Here is a 26583-nt window from a genome sequence, read left to right on the forward strand (position 1 = left end):
AGTAGCCAACAGTGATGGACACAGTGATAATCTTTACCCGTGCATGCATGTGTGCTGTGGTCACAGGGCTGTTCTGATTTCTGTGTCTCTCTCCGCTTTCCAGCTCTTTCTTCCTCCACTCATGTTTGCCTAGTGTCTTTTAAGCTTAGTGTTTTTTTTTTTTTTTGTTTTTTTTTTTTTTTTTTTTTGTGAACTAATTTGTTTAGAGATGAATGAAGAGTTTACTAAATAGGGCATTCTCCACATAATCTTTTCCTTTTCCTTGCTCTTCCGCAGATGCCGATTTGAAGAACTGCCCTGAAAACTGGTGAGTGGGTTGTGCCGTGCCCAATGAAGACGTGGCATCTTGGGCGTTGTGTTTCTCCCTCTTCTGCTTCTCGGTGTCTCTTCTATCTGCAGCACACTCAGTTTTGCTCTTTCCTTCGGCTTCCTCTGACAGTCTGTCAAGGACAGTGGAAGAAAAATCAGATAGACGTGTGGATCAGTGCTATTACACATGTAAGGGTTTTAGCCTCCGCTGAACCTTGAGTGCAACTCAGCAAATCCTTCCTGTCTCCCTGTCTGCTCCCTTTCTCATCTATCATGTTCTTTGTGTTTGCATGTGCTGTTCTTTTCCTGAAATGCACTTTTAAAAGGTTTTTATAGATGAAGCCTAGTCATCCTTCAACTCAGGATTGGCTGTTACCTCAGTTTACTAAGCTCTGTTGTCTGCCTCTTGCTCCTCCATGTCTTGCCCTGGCATTATCTCCAGCACAGTGAGTTTCTTCCTTTGGGCTGGTTTTGTGTGTCGTTAGGTTAGGCATTACATGAAATGACTGAAGGCCATGTCCATGCTTCTCAAATTGTTTCTTTGTTAATTGTATGGCACATGGTTAATGTTATGCTGGATTCGCTAAGTCAATCCAGTGCCTGTAAAAATGTCATTCACAAAACGCTTCCTGCTAGAGGAACTATCTTAAAATTTGCCACAATGCCTTCCTGTTCATAATGATCGTACTTTATTTTGAATACATCCTCAAAATGTGATAGCATTAAGTGGCAGACAGATGAGGGAGTGAGGACGGAGTTCAAATGATAATTTGCTTCCTTGCTTTCTGATAGGGTAGTAAGCACCTTCTAGAACATATCTTTATTTTTTGAAAAGAGATTTCAGGTTTACAGGATTTCGTAATATCTGCAAGTAGTTCAGCCACCGTTTGTTAGCATCTGTATATTGTCACTCATGAACTTTCTCTGTGTTTCTTTCCCACTTTTATCACATCTTTTAATGTTACTGTCTTTTGCCTCCTGACTATGGATATCTCATACATAAAATCTACTATGCTGGTAATACTTATTTTCATCACCTACTTGCCAGCTGTTCGGACAACAGCTGACTTTTCTTCAGTAGTAAAAGGGTGGAGCCCTTGAGTTGGTTTACAGCTGCCAAGAGCTTCTGATTCTGCTCCCTCATTGCCTTGAAAACCCAAGTCCCTTATTACGTAAAATAGCCCAGCTGCTCTCTGGTTTTTAACAGGTGATGGGGAAGAGTTCTTGATAGAATAGTGAATAATCGTACCAATTATAGGGGAGGCTTGGTGGTAGCTGACAGCTTATATCAGATATCAGGAGTGAGTTTAACCATTGCTATGTTTCCATATATTAAGGATCATTAATTGGTGTTTTTATTTAAAATAAAACCCACAAAGTTGAAGAGCTGCTTGTTGGTGTGTGGGCAGGTTGGCTCGGTTTCATCATACATTTCTATTTATGTATGTATTTCTTTTGGAACTTGATATCATTGACTTTAAGACAGCTCAGTCTAATGCAGATTTGATCTTACTTTATCCAGTGCAAAAGAGACTTACTGTTCCCTAACTAGGAATTATATAGCTATCATTTAACCCACTTTATAACACATTTTACTATATAGCATTACTTTTTTCTAATTGAGATTTCAATGTGTGTTTATATGACTGCTCATGGTTCAAAGTAGAAATTAGTTCTTTTCACTATTAATAGAGTTACTGATAGCACAGCACCAGCATTCATTATATGCTTTTGGGGAAGGTATTCTTCATTGTATGTAATGCAGCACAAATTTAAAATGCTCACTACATTAATATATTGCCTTTCAAATTAATAATATATATCATAATATAATGGTGTGAGATTTCCTTTATAGAAGGAAGACACTTGAATTTATTTCTGTATATATATATTTAAGAAAATTCTCATGAAAATATATGCTTCCAGTGCATAACAAATAACCACTTTTTAAAGCTAAATTGATCTAGCCATTAATTTGGCACCTATTTTCGAGTTCTCAGAATATGTCATCTATGAGCTACATCATGAGGACACAGTAGTGACCACAGCACATGAAGAGATGTTCTGTGGCAGCTCAATGATACTTTCATAAATAGATGTCTTGAGTGCTTTCCTAAGTGCACACCAAGATATATTTGTGTGATGATATGTGTAGCATAGCTTGTATAAATATGTTCCATTCTTTTCTTAAAGTTCTAGAGGCACTCAGCATTTTAACAAAGGAATTGTAACTCTTGGGTCAATAAATGATCTGTATCAGTTGAGAGGGGAGTTAAAAATTATTCAAAAGGTGATTCTCATCTATTGTCGCAATCTGAAGTTGTTTTTTCAGAATTACATTGAAACAGCCACTCTTTTCAGGGTATTTTGAACCTGTTGTACAGTCTTCCAAGTAAACCACAGAAGGACATTTGTGTATCATCATTTTATATATCTTAGCATTTTATATTTCTCAATGTATAACAAAATCTAAATGCACTCCCTTAACACCTATATAATTTGGGTTTCCTTATAATTTTTCTTAGATAATAAGTACAATGATATCAAAAGTCTGAATGAACACTAATATCCCTCAAGTCAGGGACAATAATAGAAGGACAATATATTATAGTATCTATTGAAGTTAGGTATTACTTCTCTGTATAGCTGAGGAAATCTGAAGCTCATGCACAGTGAGTGGTCCCCTAATATCTTATTCTAGCAGAATTTCTAAGGAGGCCTGCTGTCTTTAGAACAGCATTGGAATTTCTTTCCATCCTGTTATCATTTCTCTCCGGATTTAAACACAGTCACTGAGCTAGTTGTTAGGAGAACTGGACTGTCCAAATCATTGTTTAAACTTTATGTGTTGGAGGAGGTAGCCGTGAGGTGGCTTTAGCAGGTAAAGGTGCTTGCAGCCAAGCCTGACGGCCTGAGTTCAATCCCTCAGAACCACAAACTGGACGAGAACCAACTCCCGCAAGTCATCCTCTGACTGCCGCGTGACTCTGTTGCACATGTGTGCACACAAGTGTATCCACACAAATACCTAGTGAATAGATATAATTTTTAAATTAAAATAAAACATAGGAAACACCAGGTTTATCCTTGCAATTGTTTCCTTCATCAGAGACTTAATAAGAAAGGAGCCAATGTCAGACATGTTTCAATTGATAGTATTTTAAAGGAGTGTAAAACTGTTCTATACAAAACAGCCTGGACTGTGTTTTGGAGAAGTTTAAGCTATAGACAGACTTCGACAGGAAGACTGTGGCTCCTGGATCCGAAGCCCTTTGAATGGTTTGGTGTGCGAGTTCTCCTGTGTGTGCAGGACAGCGTGGCCACTGAGCTGAATTCTTCTCATTTGCCCGTCTCTGTGTGTTAGCAGTTAGAGAAAGTGCTGTTGCGCAGTAAGTTTTTTTTGTCACTCTTATAGATTTTCAGATTGCTTTCTAAAGCAGACTCATGGTGAGTTGTTGAAATGCTTCATTTCAGAGAGTTGCATGTGACCAGGCATGCCTTAAATTGAAAAGTTAAATTAAATTACTGCTTATGTAACATTTCTTTCCAGCACTGAATCTAATGTCTATTACTTCCTGAGCACTCATCAGTGATTATATTTCCACTGTCTTAGTCCATTTATTGTTTCTTGAAGGTAGTTTAAGAAACAAATTTCACTACTGTTTTGTAATCAGTTTGACTTAACAGAAAATGTTGCGTTAATATTAAACCATCAATTGTCTTTTGGTAGGATTTGATAAGAATCAAAACTTGATACGGCATGATTTGTTTGTAGGTCCACCAGGCCAGGTATTTATAATGGGTCTCAGCTACAATACTGAGTCCAAATCTTAAGTACTCTCGTTATTTGGACAACTTCAATTAGCTATTTTGTGTTTGTCTAAAAATAGTCTTTCTTCTTTGAGATGCCAACCAGTTATTCATCTGAAAGTACACCTAATCAGTTTCAAAGAGAAGACAAAGAAAGCCTGAGCCCGTTTTGAACATTATTCCTCCTCAAAATGTTCTGAGGACTGGAATTTATTTCACAGTTGCAGCTAAGCAGGCTTCTGGGCTGAAAGGAAAGGGATGAATAGTGTCTAAATCTACTTTAGAAGAGAGCTTGTTTATCGAGCTCCACCTCATTTTCTTTTATCTGTCACTGTGTAAATAATAGGTAGAATTTCTTGGTTCATTGTATTGTACGTGCACAGCATACAGCTTAGCATCAGTGAACTGTAGCGATTTCTATTCTTCCGCAGCTTTTCTGTTTTTTCTGCGCTCCCTGGCCCATCTCACCTTGCCTGAAGTATGATCCAATTAGCATTATGTACTCTGAGCCATGAGTTTCCTCATGTCTATCTCCACATTTACACATTCATTCTGGAAATGACATATGGGATTCTTTGGGGATGAGATAAGGTGAAGTTTGTTATTAGGTAGGTATAAATACAACTTTTTGGAGCTTTGAATATTTTGGTCAGTTTTTTACCCTGTTAAATACATTCATGAGGTTTAATTGTATCTCATTGGCATTTACCAAAAATGCAAACACATTAAGGAATTAAATAGCATGGAAATGTATTTCTGTCTTTTGGAAAAGGAAGTTCTGTCGTGAGCAGTTTGTGGCTCTGTGCTGTAGCCATGATCTTAAGAGACTCATACTCTGGTCTCTCCTCTTTCTTCAACATCTTTTCCTTGACTTTCGTTTTCAGCATCATATGGTAGCTTCTGGTATGGTAGCTGTCTCCTGTGCAGTCCAGATTGCAGGAAGGAAGCAAAACAGAGAGGAAAAGGGAGTGTGTTTTAAAGCTGAATCAGCACCTCCCAGGAAATTCTGTGCAACACTTAAGATGATTAGCTTGGACTTCCTAATACAGCCCCACCTACTAAATGGGAGAGTGGAAGGTGTTCCTTTAGAGAGGGTGTTGTCCATTAGATAACAAAAAGTGGGTGTTGGTTATAGTCAGTTAATTAGCAATTGTGCTCCTTGCTCAAGCACTTGATGAGTTCTTTGGGGGAAAGGTTAGGTCCAGTTTCCAATCCTGGTCCTTGCTCCTGAGCTTGAAGACTACTAATCTGATTCCTGTTTCCTTATCTTTCAAATGGACAAAACAACAACATCATCTTCCTGGTTAGTGTATGAGGATTTAGGAAGATAGCAGTGGTTGCTTTAAAACTTTGTTTATTATTAGGACAAGAAACCAGCAGAAGTTTCAAGTCTGCATCTTAACTCGGATGCACGTTATTTTGTGAACTTCTACTTTAGCCTCTGACAGGGGCTTTGTTTTGCAAATGGTACCTCTGTGCCTTTTCTCTGGTCTGCAATGCTGTATATTGCATTGTAGTCATTTTTTTTTTCCTTCAAGTCATATGCACAACTGAGAACAGGGTATTCATTGTTCTTTGACCTGGAGAAAGCGTTGACAAAGGGATGATTAATGTCACTGAAACAGTCATTGTAAATAAAGGAGCAGCATGCTGTCTAGGAAAGAGTCACAGGACCTTGGACAAGTGGTAGGGCCATGGTGTCTTTGTTGAAGGAGCAGTTCCGTTGGCGAATCTGAGGTCCTTCATCCTTCTAACAGAGTATGATTATAGCCCTTTTCACCCCAGCACATTCGTGTGCTCATCACTGTGTTTTGCTGTTTGCCATCTTTATATGTAGACTGATAGGTGGTGACATGGTGGCTTTGGTGGTGCTGTTACAATTATACCATCTGTTTCTGCTGCCTGAGATTTTCATTTGTCTGTCTTTTAAGAATGGCAGGTTATTCAGGTGTAACCACTTCTAGTAGATGATCTAGACAGTAAGAAAGTTTAGCGATACATTAACACAGTTGGGCATGCACATTTGTTTCTTCCACATGGGCAGTATGTTACTAATATTAGAGTTCCCCAATGTAACTCCGAGAAGATCCTGATTCTGATATTCGTTACCTCTATCCCTGAGGCAAAGGTGGGCACATACTCTTGCAAGGGGTTAGTGTTCTTATCTATAAGATAGGAACATTAACAATGCCTGTTTTGTAGGGTATATAGATATCAGACATGTGAAGTGTTAATAGTGTATCTGGCAGATATAAGTGTGCCATTCTGCTACTGCTGCTGTTATTACTGTAGAAATGTGCCTAGGAAAGTAAAGCAATCATGTTTTTACCAGTTACTTCATAACAAAGAGTCCCAAATTTCTGGGTGACACAGCACACACGTTATTATGTTTTGTAGCATGTGTGTAGAATTACAATTATGAAGGACTTGCCATTCTTCAATGATAGGGCTGGGGGCTGGTGGCCAATGTGCTTGTGTGCTTTAGAGTTCTGGGTTTTGACATCTTCTGGAGGTTCCTTTATCCACATGCTTGTCTCTGGGATGTGTTAATGTAAGGACCATGTCCAGGTTGAGCTGATTAGAGTACAGACATGAGGTTTGGAGTTCTCCCAGCTTAACAGCTGTGTTTGGAAGAGGAAACACTTAGAGAGCTGTCATTCCAGGTGACCACAGGAAAACTGAACGGTATTTGATGAATTCTCTTCAGAAGACCCATAGCATCATTTCTGCCATATTTTCTTTATTGGAGCATTCAGGTTCCTGCTGATGGAATCAGAGGAGAACACAAAAGTTCTAAGGAGTTCATAAGGATCCAGTGTGAGCCACTTGGGGATATATAAAGGTCCTTCTCCTGCTCGTTGCAGAAGAATGAATGGAATAAATCCCACGTAATTTGAACTTTTTCCTATAAATTACTTTGAAAAATATCCTCTAAACTGTGTTCATCTGGTATAGGCAAGAAGTTAAGTCATTACTGAGAGGCATAATATCAATACAACTTTTAGAATTACTAATCTCAGGACTGTACACACTCAGATCTAGGATTGTTACTGTTATTTTTAACATGAAAAGTTATTGAAGGTCTCATGGGGAAGCAACTTTAGTTTTCACTAATGCACGTTTCTTTTCCTAAGGTTTTAAGGAAGAATAAGTTGCCGGGCGGTGGTGGCGCACGCCTTTAATCCCAGCACTCGGGAGGCAGAGCCAGGCGAATCTCTGTGAGTTCGAGGCCAGCCTGGGCTACCAAGTGAGTTCCAGGAGAGGCGCAAAGCTACACAGAGAAACCCTGTCTCGAAAAACAAAACAAAAAAAAAAAAAAACAAAAAACAAAAAAAAAAAAAACAAAAAAAAAAAGGAAGAATAAGTTGCCTATTTTTAAAGTACGTAGTATACAACCAGACAGTCAAGTCCATTACAAAATGTTCATTAACTTTTTAAGAAGCCTTAAACATTTTTAAAAGCTGTAAGGAATGAGAGGAAGCACGCTATTCTTGTCACTATATTTACTGACAAGTTATAAAACATCACTACAAATGTTTTCTCTAAGGATGTGAAAAACAAAAGGAATTTTGACACATTTGTTTCATTTTTCATGTATTTCTTTTAATGCCAAATTCACTATAAAGAAATATTTAAGGGATTTAAATTTTTGTATGACTGTGATTGACTGTTCTTAAGTTCTGTTTAAGGGTAAGGGTTGTAGTTATAACTCTATTCAGATGTGAGTGCCTCATTAATTTTTCAAATTGATCCTTGTTATTTATTTGGATGCTACAGCATATCATCAAACCCAGCTAATAGCTCACTTGTTCACTCTGTGTTCTAGATGTTTCCTACTGGGATTTCAGTTGTCTCAAAACTTCAAGCTAATTACCTTCATGGATGGAGTTACTGATAGTTTTGATAGTTTTGAAACAGCCCTGATATTATAGCACCAAAAGGCTTATTAAAAACTCATTGAAAACAAGAACAAAAGGCAGTATATTCATTTGTAGATGGTACTCACTTCTGCTCACTAAGGTTGTTATCTCCCTCTCCCATGTGAACCAGGGTTAGAACACAGTTGTTTGAATAACATGCTGAATTCTGTTTTTTTATTAACTACTGTCGGAATCAAGTGACCTCTCACTGGAGCAGCTTGCATGAATAGGAGTCTAAACGTGTTCTGAATAGCCAGGGTAAACCTGCCTTTTCGGGGTGCATTTCCACACGAAAGGAGGTGAGGACACTTAGGTGGAAGCACTTCACACATATTTCTTCAGTTACGCATTTCAGTCTGAACCCCTTCCACCAAAATTTCTGTGAGTAGCTTTGTAAATCATTGGAGAATCTCACTGGTTTCTCAAAAGCCACCCAGACCTTCAGTCAGGAATCTACAGGTAATTGTTTCTGGATGTTTGTCTAAAGATGATTGGCAAAAAATATGTTCTTCCTTGGCAATCTAAACCTGCCAGAATTTTGCCAATGTAGCAAAAATTATGTGAATGATTCTGACGCATGCACAAGACTATTTTTCTTGTTTTGTGGAGATGGATTTCTCAAAATGCAAAGATTCGGTGTTTGTTTCGTTCTTACTTTTGTCTTTGCACTATGAATAGCACATTCATTATCTGGCTCCCTGACTGTCTCAAACCTCATGGGTGTTTACTCTGTCTACTCATTGGGGGTAAGTAACTGGTGTCGTCTCTCCAGTGGTGAACATGATACTCATTTGCTGGGGAAAAAGACAGGAAAATCTTTGCACCAAAGATTTAATTCCAAGAGGGACTATTGTTTCATTTCCAAATAGGCCGGGGAATATTTTGTGCTGTAGGTTCCCCATGAGTATTCATTAAAGCTTCCTGACTGGGCTGCAGGGTTGAGAGCCAAAAGAATGAAGAAGAGTCTTAGTTTTTGATGGCAGAACAGTGTTTATATGCTCAGTTCACTCATATATATGTGCCTTTAGATTGAATAAATACACAGGCCCTTCCTGATCAATACCACTAGGCTTATAGATTGCTCAATTTATTAAAGAATCATTTCATAATTTATAATTAAGATGAAGTTTGAAAATTTACCTTTAAATTCATAATTTCTTACATCTGTTAGAATTGAACCAGTTAGTCTCCAAGGACTTTTGTAGCTCAAGATTGCTGTGATTCCGTGACTGAATACTTTTCTAAAATTAAGCTTCTAATTCTGTTTGTAACCTCGCACAATTCAGAATGTAAGCAGTGTTGTTAATCGGAGTGTAGCATACACTATTGAGAGATATCATAGACATTAGTGGTTCCAAAAGGGAAGTTCTTCTGCCTTCAGCCCTTCCTGTTTCAACCACTGTTCAACCTCATGGTACCTTCCCCAGCTGCAGGCAAGCACTTACATTCAGAATCTTTGAATGAAGTCCCAGTGAAGAAAATGTTGACAGAATCACCTTTCACTCTCATTCTAGAGGAGTGCCCGTCTGCTGTTTGATGTTGGTGAAACTAGACTCTCACATTTTAAAGCCTCAAGTATGTGCCCTTGATTACTGAGGTAGCTACTGTACTCCTGTCTCCAAATCCCGAGACTGTATCTTAGAAACCTGAAACACACAGTTTTTCTATGAAAGATTCCAACTATTTAATGCTGTCTGTCAGTATTTTAGAATTTGAATAAGAGAGAGAGAAGAAAAGAGAAGGAAAAAGTTGAGAAAGGAAGAGGAAACAGAGACAGGAACATACACACACACACACACAGAGGGAGGGGCAAGGGGGAGGGGGGAAGAGGAGGGGGAGGGAGAGAGCGAGAGAGCGGCGGGGGAGGGGGGAAGAGAGAGAGAGAGAGAGAGAGAGAGAGAGAGAGAGAGAGAGAGAGAGAGAGAGAGAGAGACATTCTACTGATCCTTTGCTGCCCAGGATATTCAGTTTTGAATCATTGAATTGTTCCCTGGATCAGCTCCCACCCCTTGGGGATTTCCACTTACTCTGAACTGCAGAGTTACACAGGTATGAACATGCCGGGAAACTATAATTATTCTTGGATTTTGGCAAAGGTCCCTTAGTAGTTAAGCAGCCGCTATCATACTCTTTAAGTTCACGAAGTAATTTTTATCTCCTGAACCAACATCAGATTGATAGGCATCCAAAATTAATTTATCTCCTGGTCATCCACTCACCTGCCACTCCTCACCTTGCAAGTTTTGCTGTGAAACTCTGTCTGGTCAGAAATTTATTATTCTACTGCTTCAGGCTCTAGAGTGATGGGATTGTAGCAGTGTAGCATCGTGTCCAACAGAGCTCTTCTGTTTTACCAGCAAGTCACATTTCATTTGTAAAAATCCCTCCTTCCTTCTTCCCCTCCTTCCCTCCCCTCCATCACCCCTCCCTTCGTCCGTCCTCCCCCACACCTTTCCTAGCCTTGTTCCTGCTCTTGACACAACGTTTGGTCCTATTACAGGTGTTATGGTAGCCATGGAGATGTGAAAAACGCTTACCTTGGTGGGAAGATGCAAAGGGATCTGTAACTCCATTGAAGCCATATGCTAAACCATAAATACCTTCCTCTTGATCTCATTATCTAAAGGTTGCAGTACCTACCCATAGCTCTACTCTCACAACAGGCCTAGAAGTCAATAAATGAACTTTGGCAAATACTCCGCATACAAAGTCTAGCACAGTGGTTCATAACCTATGAGTTCCCTTTCATAGGGGTCACATATCTGATATCCTGCATATCAGATATTTACATTATGATTCATGATTCGCAACAGTAGCAAAATGATAGTTATGAAGTGGCAACGAAATAATTTTATGGTTGGGGTCAGCACCACCTGAGGAACTGTTTTAAAGGGTCACAGGATTAGGAAGGTTGAGAACCACTGCTCTACCACATCTGATTTGATTTCTGTGTCTTCCATTTCACAGACAACATTGTCATAAACGATCCTGCCAATTGTTGAACCTAGGAGGACTGTATCTTCCTTATTCTCTTGTTATGTGTATCTGATGGGTTTGGAAAAGTTAGAATTGTGCTTACTGATAACTTTTTAATTTTATATTCTGAGGGAGAGATGAAAATTGTTTTACTGTGTTTTCATAGATGTCTGTTAGACATCTTTACTTTTCCATCAGCATTACTGTTGTAAGGAGGAACAGTGAAGGGGAAATTAGATGGCCTGATTACGTGCATGGTAATCTTAAGTTTAACTAATCTTAACTCAGAAGTGTCACTCATTATCCTAATGCTGTGCATCTCTTATTACTTCATTTGAATTAACTGGTGGTTTGTGAAACCCAAGGTAGCACATAGCAAGCTATAATTTCTTTCCTAGAATTGTACAAACCTTCCCCTGGTACGTTGTTATAGAAGCTTTTAAGACTAGAATGCAAACCCTTTACAGGTAATTTGAAGACTTGACTACTCTCTCTTTTTGCAAGTTGAAAATGCGGTTGTCTGAGCCACCCTGCATTCATTCTTTCTACTCTCCCTCAGTCTTTTTTGTACTTTCAAGGACTAACTTTAATGGTTGGATCTCTTTTGTATTTCCTTAGAAAATTTGTCCAGTGGATAGGAATACTTTTTTCTTCTAACTTACTTTTTTGTGTGTGTTGTTATTCAGGTGGTCATTGTCTTTGCATGAGACAGTGTAACTGCCTTTTTATGCTTTGTGTTATCTTAAATCATTACTCTCAGAAGTTTGCATCTTCTTTATTATGCATACATTTGACCATTGCATTAGGCTGTAGTATCGTTTCTATTTTTTTTAATTTAGCTGGTAGAGAATTTAGTAGTAAATTCAGAACTGACTACATTTCCAGAAAACTAAGAGGGTTTTCCTTTTTTGCACTAGTACTAAAAATTACCATCTTTTCCCCCCTCATACATGAGCCAATAAAAGTGTTAGGCATTTTTTTTTCAGTGTTAGGCATTTTTAAGAATACCATTTAAATCTTTTTGAGGATTGGCTTTTTTATTTTTTGTATTAAATATTATGATTTAGTAAATAAAAAATTCACATGGAAGGCAGCATTTTTCTTTTGCTTAGCCAATGATTCACTTTATGTTAATATTTCCAATCCATTAAATACAGTCTTGAAATCAGCTGGGTTTATAAATTCTGAGGAAGACTGAGGACATCAAAGATTAAAGTCACACTTTAAAAATGCAAAACCAGTTAAATGTGAAGCATATTTGACTGCCTGTAGTCTCATATTCTGTCATTTTTATTTATGGATAAAGAATTTGCCTTTGGAAAACAAAATTCAATATTACTATGACAAAGAGTATAACATTTTGGTTCCCCCATTTCTTATGCTTGAGGTCTCTTCTACACACATAAACACACCACACACACACACAAACACACATACACACCACACATACACACCACACACACATACCACACACCACACATACTCACCACACAAACACACTACACACCACACATACACACCACACACACACCACATATACACACACACACACCACACATACGCACACACATAACACATACACACACCACACACACCATGCACACACACTCACCACACAACACATACACACACACCACAAACACCACACACCACACACACACCCCCACACACACCACACACACTGCACATACACACACACCACACACAACACATACACACACCACACACAACACATACACACACCACACACACCACAAACACCACACCACACCACACCACACACACACACACACACACACACACACACACACCCCACACACCCCACAAACTTCAGCATCAGTCAACACATGGAAATTTATAATACCATATTTTGAAGCTGAGTATGAAAATGTCATGAAAAAATCTTAATGTATATTCCATAAATCCAATGACAAATTTCCCTGATAGTTCTTAGAAGCACGTTCATTGTCAAATACATTCATTGCTTTATTTCCCTTCCCAATATCTTGAATTCCTGAGGATTAAGATGTGGTATTTTTATTAAATCCATATTCCAAAGTTGATCACTGACACACGTTCCCTCCTGTGACTAATATCCTTGTATTCTATGATAGATCACGATGTCAAGAAACTGACCTTATTCCAACACTTAACTCTATAGGACAAAAACCTTGTTACTTCCAAGTTTGGGGGAGAAAAAGGGAAACAATGATTTAAAACAATAGCTTGAGTATTTGTGGTTTCTAACTAGTGCTGTGTGTCATTGCGTTTTTCAAATCATCCTTTGGTAACAAGTGTATGCTGTTATGGACAGGTGAGATCATTAAGTTCATGAAGCAGATATCAATTAAAAAAAAACAGAATTTTCTAGGCAGTTGGTATAGTGAACAGGGTAGTAGAGGAAAAGTATGCTCTGGGTGGCACTTTTGGGAGAAAAAAAAGTATTAAAATTTAATTCCCCAAAAAATATTTAAATCCCTCAGAAGTTCACTATGCCTTTTAACATTGAAACAAAAGTCAGTCAAAACATGATCATGTTATTATATTATCATCACCTTATATGAACTTTAAAATAAAAGTTTTTTTTTTTCTATCCATCTTTTCTGAAATTTAAAGCATACCTTAATCACCCTCTTATCTTATTGATATGGCTAATTACACATCTCCAGCCAGTTGGGTTTATTTCAAAACTGATTTACAGTACATGTATTTCAATAACACCCATCACCAATATCCTCTCACTGTCATAATATCATTTAAGAATCAACATGAATGTTATGATAGCATTAAAGAAAATCACCACTCTTCAGAATTAGTTAGACCTAGTCATGGTTCCAGGCAAACCAAGCACAGTACATTTTCCCTCTATCGAGAATTTTGCGTTGTCTTCACGGTGTTTGTGTGGCATGAAGCCTCGTGGAACTCAGAGACAGTCCTTCGTTCAACTCTCAAGTCTCTAGAAAGTGCCCTGCTGAAATGAGGAAGGCAGGAATGTTTGCTTGGCATCTTTCTCTGAGACCTGCACATTTTTTTTCCCTTTGAACGTGTTCATATGCTAAAATACTACATTTCCTTGGAAATGTTAGAAATTCTATTATCCAGTGATGCAAATCAATGCAGACTCAAGTAGGCTTCCCAGGCACAGCTGTGTGACATATTAGATTTCCCTTTCCTACAGCTTCAAAAATCATTACTTTATGACTCAATTTAGGAAACATTTGAATAAATATTTGATATCTAAGACTATACTAGAGGCTTCAGGGACTTGCAAAGAAGTATAAAAATGGAACTTCAAATTTTACTTGTATCTATGGGACATTTATGATTGTGTCAAAATATATGATAAACCTAGCATAAATGTTACCATATATGGTGACAGGCAGTAGAGAACAGTATGTTTTAGATAGTTCAGGATGGTTTGTTGAGTAAGAAACCACTAAAGATACAAAAGGATTGCAGAATATCTGAAGCATTTCATATAAGTAAGAGATAGTACAGATAAAGACTAAAATGAACTATGCATACTTTGTTGTCTTCATGTATTAAAACATTTAATCAAGACATTTTAAAATGTAGAAAACTGTTTATCACTATCCATAATTCACTTATCCATAAATAATAGCGTAAATTGAGAGTAAAGATTATAGTTTGTGTTAGAAGTAAAGTGTGATATAAAAATCAGAGTCTGACAATGCATAGTGTGTCATTAAATATTAATTTGGAACCTGCATCTTTCTGACTTTGGAAAGGCTATTTAATGTTACTTTATTTTCATATCCATATATGTGAATATCAGAAGGGTTAAATAAAGTTTAAATAAATTGCACTAAAAGTGATTGGCAGAATCACTGGCCCAGAATGTATTTTGGCACATACAAATTTGACTGACTTGAACTCAGATCTGCTTGGGAACTTTCTAATGTTAAACAATTAAAACATATCTTTCTTCAAATTTAAGAGAAAAGTATATAAATGTATTGAGTTACTAAGGTGACTTAATGACTCAAACTACTGATATTTTGAAATTGATTGGGTGTATGTATTGTGGTCCTGAAGGAAAGGCAAATGATTGACTAAAGAATTATGATTAAATTTACAACACATAACATGGTGTTACAGTATTGTATTTGTAAGGATGCTTAAACCTTCCCGAAGACAACATATCCTTTTGGGAGAATAAATATTTATAGTGAATTCTGAAAGACTGTAGGGTTTGCCATACAAAGAATGAAAACAAAGTATTTGAGGTGAAAGGAAACACATGTGAAGATCCAAACCTCAGGGTACCAGTCTTTCAAAAAGCTGAGTTCAGCCAGGCTATACCTCAGACTTCAAGAGAAGGTAGAGATGTCAGGGAAAGAAGACACTATGGAGGGAAAACAGAGATGAGAGAAGGGCTTGATGTGGCTTATTTAGAAGTTTGACTTTCAGCATCATCCTGTGTTGAAGGTGGTACCCTGGAGTCAAGACTTACCTAAGAAGATTATATTTAATATACAACAGCTAAAGCCATTTTTTAATCAGTGTCACACCATGTGGTATGACGATGGTCTTTGAGAATACAGCATTATATTTTTCTTTCTCATACATTATGCATATATCATACATATATGCTGCAGTTTACATGTCTTAATGTGTTTTGTGTGAAATCCAGTATGCTCACTGTCTGCATTTCTTCACTAGAAATCTGTTTCACGGTAAATGTTACTTTTACCTTATTTATATTTTAGTTTTATCATCAGGAACTAGTACCAAACTCACTACCATGTTATTCTTTACTTCACTCATTTTTCTGTTTTTTTTTAAATGGGCGCCATTTACTTTTACATTCTCTGAACAGTGCGTTAGTCATCGCCCTTGTTAGGCCTTATGCTAAACTGAGCTTGTGTGGGATGGTAGCTGGAACTTCTCTGGCTTCTCACCATCATCGTCCCTATTCTGGGCTCTGACCTGTACATAGTCATACTTACTCTATAATCATCAGGGCTAAGGGAATTTACCTGTAAGAGAGAAAATAGGGTTGAGGACTTCGATTTCCTCTTTGTAGTTTCATTTTTAATTATACATTTCTACCATTTCCTCAGAGAATCAAAAACTCTTGTCTTTTTTGACTTTGAGTAATGTGGAATGACTTACACACTTTGGTCTTTTGATGGATTTATAGCTTTCGTTAAAAATAAAAAAAAAACTGCTGAAAATCAATCATCAGAAATGTCTTTATACATATTTCTTATCTAACCATGAGCATCTCAGCTCGCAGAAGGAGTTTTAGAAAATAATGTACAGTTATATTATAAATTGTGCCTATTTATATGAGTTTAGACTCTAGGACACATGAAACAACACATTTGATATTTAAAAACTGTTGAATGGAGTCTTGATACATTTACTCATTTAGGAGAAATTGCTATATTAAGTTATACAAATGTGAAGCCATTGAAGAAACAATCCTTTTTGTTTTCTGCTGTATGTTTCCTAATATGTTTGATAGCATTATCAAATGGAAAAAAATTGAAATGAACTTTACAATATGTAAAATATGTAACAGAAATTGAGCATTGCTGTAAACATAAATCTGATTTACTCAGATAAAATTCAAAGAAATGTTTAAATTTACTTTAGCATTCAAAATCTTGGGCTGCTATCAAAATTGAGAGTCCCAGTGGTTGGGACGTAATCCTTTTAATAACTGTAATTGGCTGTCAGTCACAGAGTCGTTATTGCTAGTCGAGGAGACTTGGGAAAGTGTTTTAAAATGACTAAGCCCAGTGTAAGAGGGAAAGTGCCCATGCTTCTGAATCCTACTCATTGAGTGGCATTGTCTGCACTGTGTTCCCAACAAAATGCCTTACTGAAATGATGCATGGTGTGGACTGGGACTGCCTGTGCCATGCCACTGTGATTATATCACTTAGTCATTTCACATTTTGTGCATCAGAATTGTGGCGTCCAAATGAACCGAGAGAGTTTCTGGGACAGACCAAGAAGATGTTAAGTACTGAAATGGCAGGTAGCAGAGTCATCATAAAGCAGTGACTAGACAAGAGCCAACTCTGCGTGTGTGTGTGTGTGTGTGTGTGTGTGTGTGTGTGTGTGTGTGTGTGTGCTGGCTTCATCACTGTGGATAAAATATACGAGGGAATCAAGTTTCAGTTCTGTGTAGATTTTCTCGTTTCTTCCAGGTTAATTAGTTAATTGTGATAGTTTCTAAATAAATAGAAGTCATTTTTAGCAGACTGTTCAAATACATAAATCTTTGTGTGGTGTCTTTATGCCAGGAGGAACTAGATTTTTTTAGGAAAATTTCACAGTAGTAGCAGATGCTCTTAATCTGGCCAGTATTAAGAACTAAACTGCTCCACAAATAATTGTGGTTGGTTTCTACCTTTCATTTTATTCAGCCTAATAACAAGTATTGCTCTATAGATAATTGTTGATGGTTGCAGACTCTGCTTTCATTCAATTAAGCTGGGTAACCTTTTCAAGAAACTGCCTGGGAGAAAGCCAAGAATTCCAGTCAACTGATTTTTTTTTTCAGGGAGCTGAACTGAAATCATCTTAGCCTAGAAAATGTTCCATGTAGGCCACAGCTGTGTTAATTAACCTTTTATTAAACTACCTTCCCCACAGTCAGAATCCCAGATAGCCAAATGTAGTAAAGAACCAAAAATCTAGATTTAGATTTTGCTTAGAGTAATTACACACTTTGAAAGATGTAATAAAACAAGGCCTTTGAGACACATGAATTCTGAAGGATGCTGTGTACACAACATGAAAATTCAGATTCTCCACTTCTTGCTTTCCTTTCTATAGTTATACCCCTCTATATACAATAAAGTTAAATCCAGTGTGTCTTACTTGAAGTTGTACTTTCTGTGTCAAGTTGTGAATCCATGAGGACAGGTACTGTGCATGGAAAGCATTAGGAAATGTCAAATACACTATTTTCTAATAAAATGGAGAATTATCATTTAGAGTTGTGCACTTAACCTAAGAGAGTAGTGCAATTACTGAAATTCTGTTGTTTATCTTCTGCGTTGTCTAGAATGTGGAGGATGAGAAAGGATACAATGTGTTGCAAGTATAGGGTTATGTCTGGAAACAATAATACCTAAAGCCTCTGGAGTAAATACTGGAATAAGCTAGAATGGTCACTGTGGTAGGTCAGGTTAATCTGCAGTTGAGTGAAGGTTTATCACCCTGCGTAGCTGTAGCTAGCTATCTGGAAAGCCTTACTTTTCGCCACAAATAACTGACAAAAAAGTATTGGGATTACAGGATCTTCACATCTAAATGCAGAAAGGTTGTAGCCAGAAGTTTTCTCTAGTCCTGCGAAATCTCTCCCACCCGTGTCCCTCAGCGGGTAGGTCTCAAATAAACACACACAGGCATATTTTATTTTTAAACTATGGCCATGGCAGCCTTCTTGCTGGCTAGCTCTTATAGCTTAACCCATTTCTATAAATCTATAATTTGCCACGTGGCTTGCGGCTTACCGGTACTTTACATCTTGCTTCTTCTGGCAGCAGCTGGCAGCTTCTCCCAGGTCTGCCTTTCCCCTTCCTCTCTCTCTAGTTGGAATGTCCCACTTAACCTTATTCTGCTTCACTATTGGCCCAGCAACTTTATTTGTCAACCAATCAGAGTAACACATTCACAGCATACAGAATGACATCACCCATCAAAAGGTCGAGAGAAATCTTAAAAAGTCCAAACATGCTCATTTGGGGGATAGGAACATAGCTCAGTTTTACTGTTTGTCTGTCACATGTGAGATCCTACTGTTGATCCGCAGCCCCACAAAAGAACAAAGAAGGAAACACACTCATTGATTTTAAGTATTGGTTATCAACTACTGTGCTTGCACAGACTACTTGAACTGGGTTTTGTTATTTGTATCAACTTGATTAATATTTCCAAACCACTGAGAAATTAGAATCTACCAAAGAAAAGCTTGCTAAAAACTAGTAATGAGTATTAGATTTTGATAAAAAGAAACTTCATTGTCTGCTGAAGACCTTTATTATCTTGTACACAGTTCAGATCCTTGCCCACATAGTTCCAATTTAGTGACTTTTTTCCTGCATTGTGGCAGGAGGAGCATTACACCTGATTACTCTGACTTCGTTTTCTGTATTTTTTTTTAACTCCATGTTATAATAGCAGGAGTCACTTTTTATCTCTTTGGTCCAATTAACAGGAGGAAAGTAGTTAAGTACCGGGACTTTGAAGTGCAGGAGAAGAATGTAGTGTGTTTATTTTCTTGTGTAAACCACTTGTAATTGGCCTGGGTAAAAAGCTGTATATAATCAAAGACTAAAGGATGCAAAGTCATAAGTAGTTTCCTTAGTGCAGGAAAAAAATGAGATAACTGGCTAACATGGGCTAGTTATAAAATTTCTGGCCTTCTGTAATGATGAATAACTGAAAGTACTGAGCTGAGCTGGTCTTTTGGATAAAAGCATTACAACATATTATGGAGGTCAGTTACTTCCAGAAAGTGGGAGACCCTGGCGCAAAGAGTAAGATAATGTGCAAAATTAGCTTCATTTGATGACTTTTTGACCTTTGATCCAATTTAAGCATTACAAATTACAGTCTTTAATATTTGCATTTTGGAATATATCGTTTCCTTCTACCTTGCAAAATGCATATGTCAATGTGCATTGATGTTTTAGAAAAATTCCCCATGGTAGTATAAATTAAATATGAAATCCTGACATGTTAACTTAGACATTTAATTAAAGCCTTTATGTATCTGTAAAATTTTACTCAGACATGTACATCTTGATAACAAACTCAACAGTATCTTTTGCCACCGTAGACAACGTATCTATCATGATTCTAACGTGATTCTGCTCCTGGAGATTCTCTGACCTTCCTGCTTCCTCTAGCCACCTACACTATTACACATTAGGGTTTTATCTTAAGGTTTTTTTTCTGAACCTGAATTTGGATCTTCATTTCATGAAATTTTTGGCTGTGGGATTACTTTAGCTAGAGCCCTATCATCTAGGCTTCTCTAAGCTTTACTAATACACTAATTTTTAGAATGTCAGGTCTGGAGAGATAGGGCTTAGAGATTAATGGCGCTTGTTGCTCTTGTAGCGGACCTTTGTTCAGTTCCCAACACCCACATGGTGGCTCACAAACATCCATAACTCTAGTTCCGGGGGGGTCTGATGCCTTCTAACCTTCCTAGGAATGTGGTACACATACTATAGGCATAGCACTCATATACATAAAATTGATAAATATTAAAAATGCACTTAGTTAAATGTGTTCATACATGCTCATATAGTGGAACCAGCCTGGCTTTTATTTGGATTGCTTAATAGGGAGAGGGAGGTTCTAGTCATTAAGAAAAAACTATTTAGTTGTAACCTGATTTCTGTGGGAGACAGAGAACTTTCTTTCATATCTTGCACTGACTCACTGTTCACTTACCTGATGTTAATGGGCAGAATTTGTCAGTAGAAAATATTCTTCTGTGGCCTTCCATTGAAATTTGTGTATTTCCAACTTTATTTCATACGTGAAAGAATATAGGAGTAAGAATTTGAAGTGAGTGATTTTTCTAATTTTAATAATTTAGAATTTAATGTTATTCTTTATTCTAACAAATGTATTTTAAAACAGAGACAAACATCTTTTAAAATCTACATAAGAGTAGCTCAGTAACAACCGCTGTAACCCATGGATAAATAAACCACTCACATCATTGTTATTTAAGAATTAAATCATAGGAAATTTAGTGAAAAGTTAGTGTTCGTAATTACCATTTTGATGATTAAAATATACTAATAAGCGCTTTTCAACTTCATTTTGAATTAATATTTTTTTCTAAATATTTGTAACATGTGTACCACAGCATGTGGGTACCTTCTCAATAAATAAATAAATAAATAAATGTAAAAGAAATTCACAATAGGGAGGCTCAAACAAGTTCAATAAATGAAATAATTTATAGTCGTAAGTGGAAATTTAAATTTAACTCTACTGGAATGTAATCCTTTGTATGAACAATGCCCGTGTATAATATAAGCCTCACATTCTAACCTGTGTGTCTGCAGAGTTAAGTCATGAATGCAAGTACTTGGCACACCTCTGCACTTTCCCTGACCGTGAGACCGGCTCACTTGCAGGAGCCTCGCTCTCATTTCTCAGTCTGCGTTTGCTTGGGGAGCGGGGCTTTCCTGGGTTTGATTCCTTTGTACCACATGTCAGTTTTCTCGTTCTTCTGATTTGAGTTTCTTCAAATGCTGTCATTAGTATAACAGCACAGGCTTAAGTGAACAACTCAGATGAGTGGATGTTACTAGCCGGGTCTGCAGGGATCCTGCCATTTTGTAAAGTCAGAGGCAGAAATGTGAAAGAAAACAAAGGCTCTTCCATTCTCTTTCCTTCTTCTCGGGGACTGGCTTACAAAAACTTGTGCATCTCGGTGAAAAGACACAGTTGAAGCTTTCTCTAGATTCAAACTTTCGCCTGTGTATCCCAGCAGAATACAGAACTTCCTCTCAGAAGTGTCTCCTCTTATCTTGGCTGGTTCATGTAGCCAAATAGACATTTTCCGGAAATGTGCTTGTTTTTGCCTAGGGCCTAATAAAGTTTAAAGAATTTCTTGGACCTGAGCTGTTTGTCTGACACAAGTGTGATGTTTTGAAGAAGTTATTAATCTATCTTAATTTCTTCTATTAATGATGTATGCAGAATTTGTTTAATACCTCATTGCTGGCATGACTCTTCCTTGCTTTTAAACCATGGAAAATAAGTGATCAAATCTGGGGGAGGATAAAAACGACTTTGTTTCCAGCTAGTAGGATGTATTTTGAGAGTGCTTTTGAAAATGGGTAATTTTGTTAATTCATTCATTATTTGCCCTTTAAACTTAGAGCTTTAAAGGAGAGGATAGAAAGTGATAGTGTATCCACTCTTCCTTGAGCATCCAGACAGTATCTTGTTCAATTAAAAATTCTTGTTAGGTCAGACATAATGGATTCTTGTTGTTACTTTAGTATTTATTCAATGAAAGAGATCGATATTTTTGTCCCCGAGGGAGCTGCAGTGATAAGAGACTGTGCACTGAGTCTCTCTGTTCATTACAGACTTGGTGCTGGCAGCTGGAGAGGATCTGTTGTATGTGTAATTTTAAGTAGAGCATCAAGGTGGAATGGAAGTTCGGACATTCTTTTCTCATCTGTAGTAGTACACATGATTGGTGCGTAGAGTTTTACATTCTCCTTCCTGTTCTCTTGCATATACCTCTAGTTTTTTCTTTTCCTTCTTCCTTTTTTTTTTTTTTAAGAAAAGATTTTTAAAAAGAGACTGAGAATAATCTGATTCTGATTTTGAGACATTTGACCAGCATGTACTTGAACTCACTTGTTTCAAGGTTGAGTAGGTTAAATCTTATCATGGAACTTTGCAGACTGTCTGTACCAGATAGGTAGAGAAATGATCATTGTTCATTATCGTCTTTACCAAGTTTTAAACATGTCTGTGTTTAAATTTAATGAAACTGATTTGGAATTTTTCTGAAGCAGGGCATTAAATAAAGCCATAACAAAATCTACTTTGCTTTGCCGCTTCAGATACTTTCCAAATATGGCCTAATGCTTGCTTCAAGTAATAGTGTCATTTGCAGAACAAGCTGTCAGATTCAACCAGCCCTAGATTTAGTTAGAGCCTTTTTTAAAAAAAAAATAATAATAATAAACCAAGATGCAGGTCCCAGCCTCCCTTCCAACAAAACCTTACGTGAACCATCACATCAAATCTCAAAGATGATTTCTGAACTTGCCACTTTAATTCATTTGAATAAAGATTCGAATCAGATGGTAGATATGAAAGGTGACATTAACCTTTATAAATCATTTAATTTTCTCTCTTGTTTAACAGATGAAGAATCTGAGACAAAGAGAAATTAAGTGGCATGTCCAAAGTTACACATCAAACTGATGCTAGGAAAATCTGTTCTTCCACCTTCTAGTTTTCCTTTCAAAATACACGTCAAAGAGACTGTTCTGTGTATAAGAAACAGTCGTTCTTTTTCATTTATTTACATAAGCAGATTCACTTCCAGGTCTTAGTTTACTTAGGCATTACCACAAGACAAACCATTTAGAACTGTGTAATTTGAAGAGGAATAAATAAGTAAAAATAAAACAAAACAAAAACCCCAATCACTTTAAAGGTTATAATGTGTATAGGTTAAATGTTAGAGATCCAGAAGGAAGAGTTACAACTCTCAAAGTTAAATTTAGGACTGTACACTCAGGAGTATAAGGACGCTGTCTATTTTTGTGTTTTGGGGGAAAAGAAACACTTACAGGTCCCAAGACAGCACATTGTTGCTGCAATAATTACATTCTATAGGGGCTAAGATTTTTTGAGACTACTACAGTAAAAAAAAAAAAAAAACCACAAATATCTAAAACGCTATTAATATTATTTGTATTGTCTTACACTAATACACTGTTTTTTTGAAATCAAACATTCTTAGAGGTACAGATGTATCTAATCACAGAGTTCTAAGCATATTAGGAGTGCTTACGACACTTCAGACTGCATTACAGAGAAAAGGTGCAAGATGCGGAAGTAATCGAAGTTGTTGTCAGGAAATTAATACTACTGAGAGTGTGCTTATGCTGTTGCTATCAAAGGCAGAGCAGATATAAGTGCAGTGAACGAATGGGAAATGTCCTAACACCTGCCTTTTACGGAGGCAGATGCAGTAAGTAAGCAAGCATTCCCTTAGGAACCAGAGTCCAGTGCTTACCTTGGCCCAAACACCTGATTTTCTTTTAAGTTTCTTCATCATTCCCATCATTGTCTCTTGTTCTGTCACAGGGCTAGGCCTGGAGCTTGCTGCTAGAGGCCCTAGGTTCAATCAGCAGTGCTGAGAAAAAAAAGAAGAAACTGTAATCTTATCAATGTGTCGCATTTTTGGAAAAATGTAGTTTTCAAGTTTATTCACATCAGACATTTAGAAAATTATTATTTGTATGACAATACACTCCTTAGAAAGCAGACCTGGTCAGACACTAAGGGAGAGAATAGTGAATGGTGGTGGGTTCCTGAGTGCCTTTTATATATTAAAGACAGGTTTTAGAATGATAGTTTATATCTTATTAAATCAGCAGGGAACCCTATGTGAAGCGGTAGGAATAGAATTCAGAGTCCTGGTCAGAATAGACACACCAATGACTTGTGACCAAGAAGCTAAAATAAGATTGTGAAATGTATGCAAACTCTGCACCTCTGCCCTTCAGAATTGTGTCATATTAGATCTGCCTAAGGCACTGCTCTTCCGGTTATGATGGAAATGAATGTTACCATATTTTTAAAAAAAATATTTAATCTCACATGAGATTTTGCAATGGTATTGGCAGTGTAACTACCCTAGGGCTCTTCTAATGAAGAATAACTGCATTAAGATTGTTAAGTCTCTTAGTTTTAACGTAACTGAAAAAGTACAAAGTAAAATATATATGGTGCTATATCCACGTGATGTAGTCCTTTGTAAGACCTGATGTGGCATCCAACAGCAACCATAAACTTTACGAATAGAAGATGAAATGAACATGGAAACAGATCTCTTTGGAACTTGTAGCTAAACCCTCCAACATTCCAGATTATGTCCTGCCGCATTTTCTTTTTGGTGATGATCAGAAGTAGGATTTCTGGCCATCCTAGAATTAATAAGTGAGCTTCTCAGAACTGGTAAGGAGAGCTATAATCCTTACTAGAAGAGGTAGATTTTTTTTTATATGTCACAGAATGCTTTATGATGTTCTCTCGTCAGCTTGAAAGGGGAAGGGATTCCTATTTAGGAACGCCAGTGTCATAAGAGAAAGAATGGGTGATGCACAGATAGGAACATTCAGTTTTACAGGCATGCTGTGCGCTTGTGTGATGGTTTAAGGGAAAGCAACAACAACAGAGCTTTACAGACATGTTAAATTTATTTGCAAGTGGCAGTGTGTTGCTTGTCTAGTGTTTGATACTTATTGAGTGAGTTCACAGTTCCATGAGGATGATAGCTGCTGGGAGAGGGAAAGTCAGTTTTCTTCAATAGAGTGAGACTGCGTATGTCAAGCACACACCAGGGCAAGTCCCACGCTCAGCAGTAGTTTCTCAACAGAAATCAGACTCCATGCCTTAGTGCCTTCTTCCTTTTTCTTCTTTTCTTAAGAGATAGAAAGAGCATGATGAGTTGGTAATGAGGAATGATGGGAAGGAGTTGGGAATGAGAAAGATTATGATAAAAATATACTGTATGACATTTTCAAAGAATAAATCTAACATATATATATATATATATATATATATTACACACACACACACACACATATATATATGAGATTGGGAATTATACAAAATGCTTGATTTCTCATAAGTTATGAAAAAGTTACAGGATACTAAAATGTTTTATGTCACCAACTATTCTAATTAACTCGTGTTAAAGGAGTGTTTCTACAGAGTTATTTTTTTAAGTAGGGTTTATGATTCTGAGTTTAAAATTTAATGTATCCATATTTGGAATTTATTAGCAACCTGAAAATTTTTAATGAGAAAATCAATATGCTCAGATGTCATAAGTTGAAAAGAAAGAAATCAATACCTCACATTTTAAGTGAAATTAAAGAACTTGTAAGTTAAAATTGCATCACTTATTGCAAAATTCCCTATATCTTTGTATACCCTACAGTCTATATAATGAAAATTATATGACAGACTTTATTTTTCAGCATCGTTTCAAATGAAAAAAAAAACACAGTTGTGGTTTTTATTAATAAGCAATGCCTTACTCTAAAATTTTTGTAGACAAGAGTGGATATACTTCTCTGATCTCTATAAGGATTCTACATTTTGAAACTAACGAAAGTGAACACTAATTTTGCTATCGCATGGATAGAAATTAAATTTAGAATTGAAAGCTAGGTTTTGAATAACTGACAATTGGATTGTTTGCTTTTCTCAGTGCTGTGATAAAATACTCAAAAGATGGATGTTTGGGACAGATTTGATTTAGCTCATAGTTTGGGAAAATGTAGCCCGTGTTGGCTGGAAAGGGTTGGCATTGAGAATGGCTTGGGCACCCGAAGCCTGAGGTGATTGGCTCTGAGAATGCTTCATTTAGGAAGCAGAGAGCTTCAGTGGCAAGATGCTAGCTTACAACCCATAAGCCCAGCTACGATCCTTGCCCCAAATGGGAATAATCCCCCTGAACAGAGACACCATCAGAAGAAAACATGTGAATCTACAAGGGACATTTTACACTCAAACATTCCATTCACTCTTATGTTATTCCTATTGTCTCCTCTTCAATTGCTTTGATATTTTCAAGAAAAAAAGTATTCATGTAAAGTAAAACTAACTGAGATTATGTACAACCATGTCCTCTTAAAGTGTTCATGTTTCTGGGACACATATATTTTGTCTAGATAGTAAATTGAAGAAACATGAAATCTGCTTCTAAACCTTGGGTAGTTCTCTGGAATGGGACAGTATGTGATAATGTGAATTAGAGATTCAGTTCCTGGGTTTACCAGTGTCTCATTTG

The 26583-nt window shown here is 37.0% G+C and overlaps 1 long non-coding RNA gene across 1 annotated transcript in view; it reads right to left on the minus strand.

The window, feature by feature from the left end:
- Positions 1 to 271: 271 nt before the first annotated feature.
- The window catches only part of LOC131920551 (uncharacterized), a 38064-nt gene continuing 11752 nt past the window's right edge, over positions 272 to 26583 (minus strand). The window contains exons 2-3 of the long non-coding RNA XR_009381699.1: positions 23797 to 23916; positions 272 to 440 (exon numbers count right to left, since the gene is read on the minus strand). This is a non-coding gene — a long non-coding RNA (uncharacterized LOC131920551). The remainder of the gene's footprint in view (positions 441 to 23796; positions 23917 to 26583) is intronic.

This window comes from Peromyscus eremicus, chromosome 10 (assembly GCF_949786415.1).
Source record: "Peromyscus eremicus chromosome 10, PerEre_H2_v1, whole genome shotgun sequence".
In the NCBI taxonomy this organism is placed as follows: domain Eukaryota; kingdom Metazoa; phylum Chordata; class Mammalia; order Rodentia; family Cricetidae; genus Peromyscus; species Peromyscus eremicus.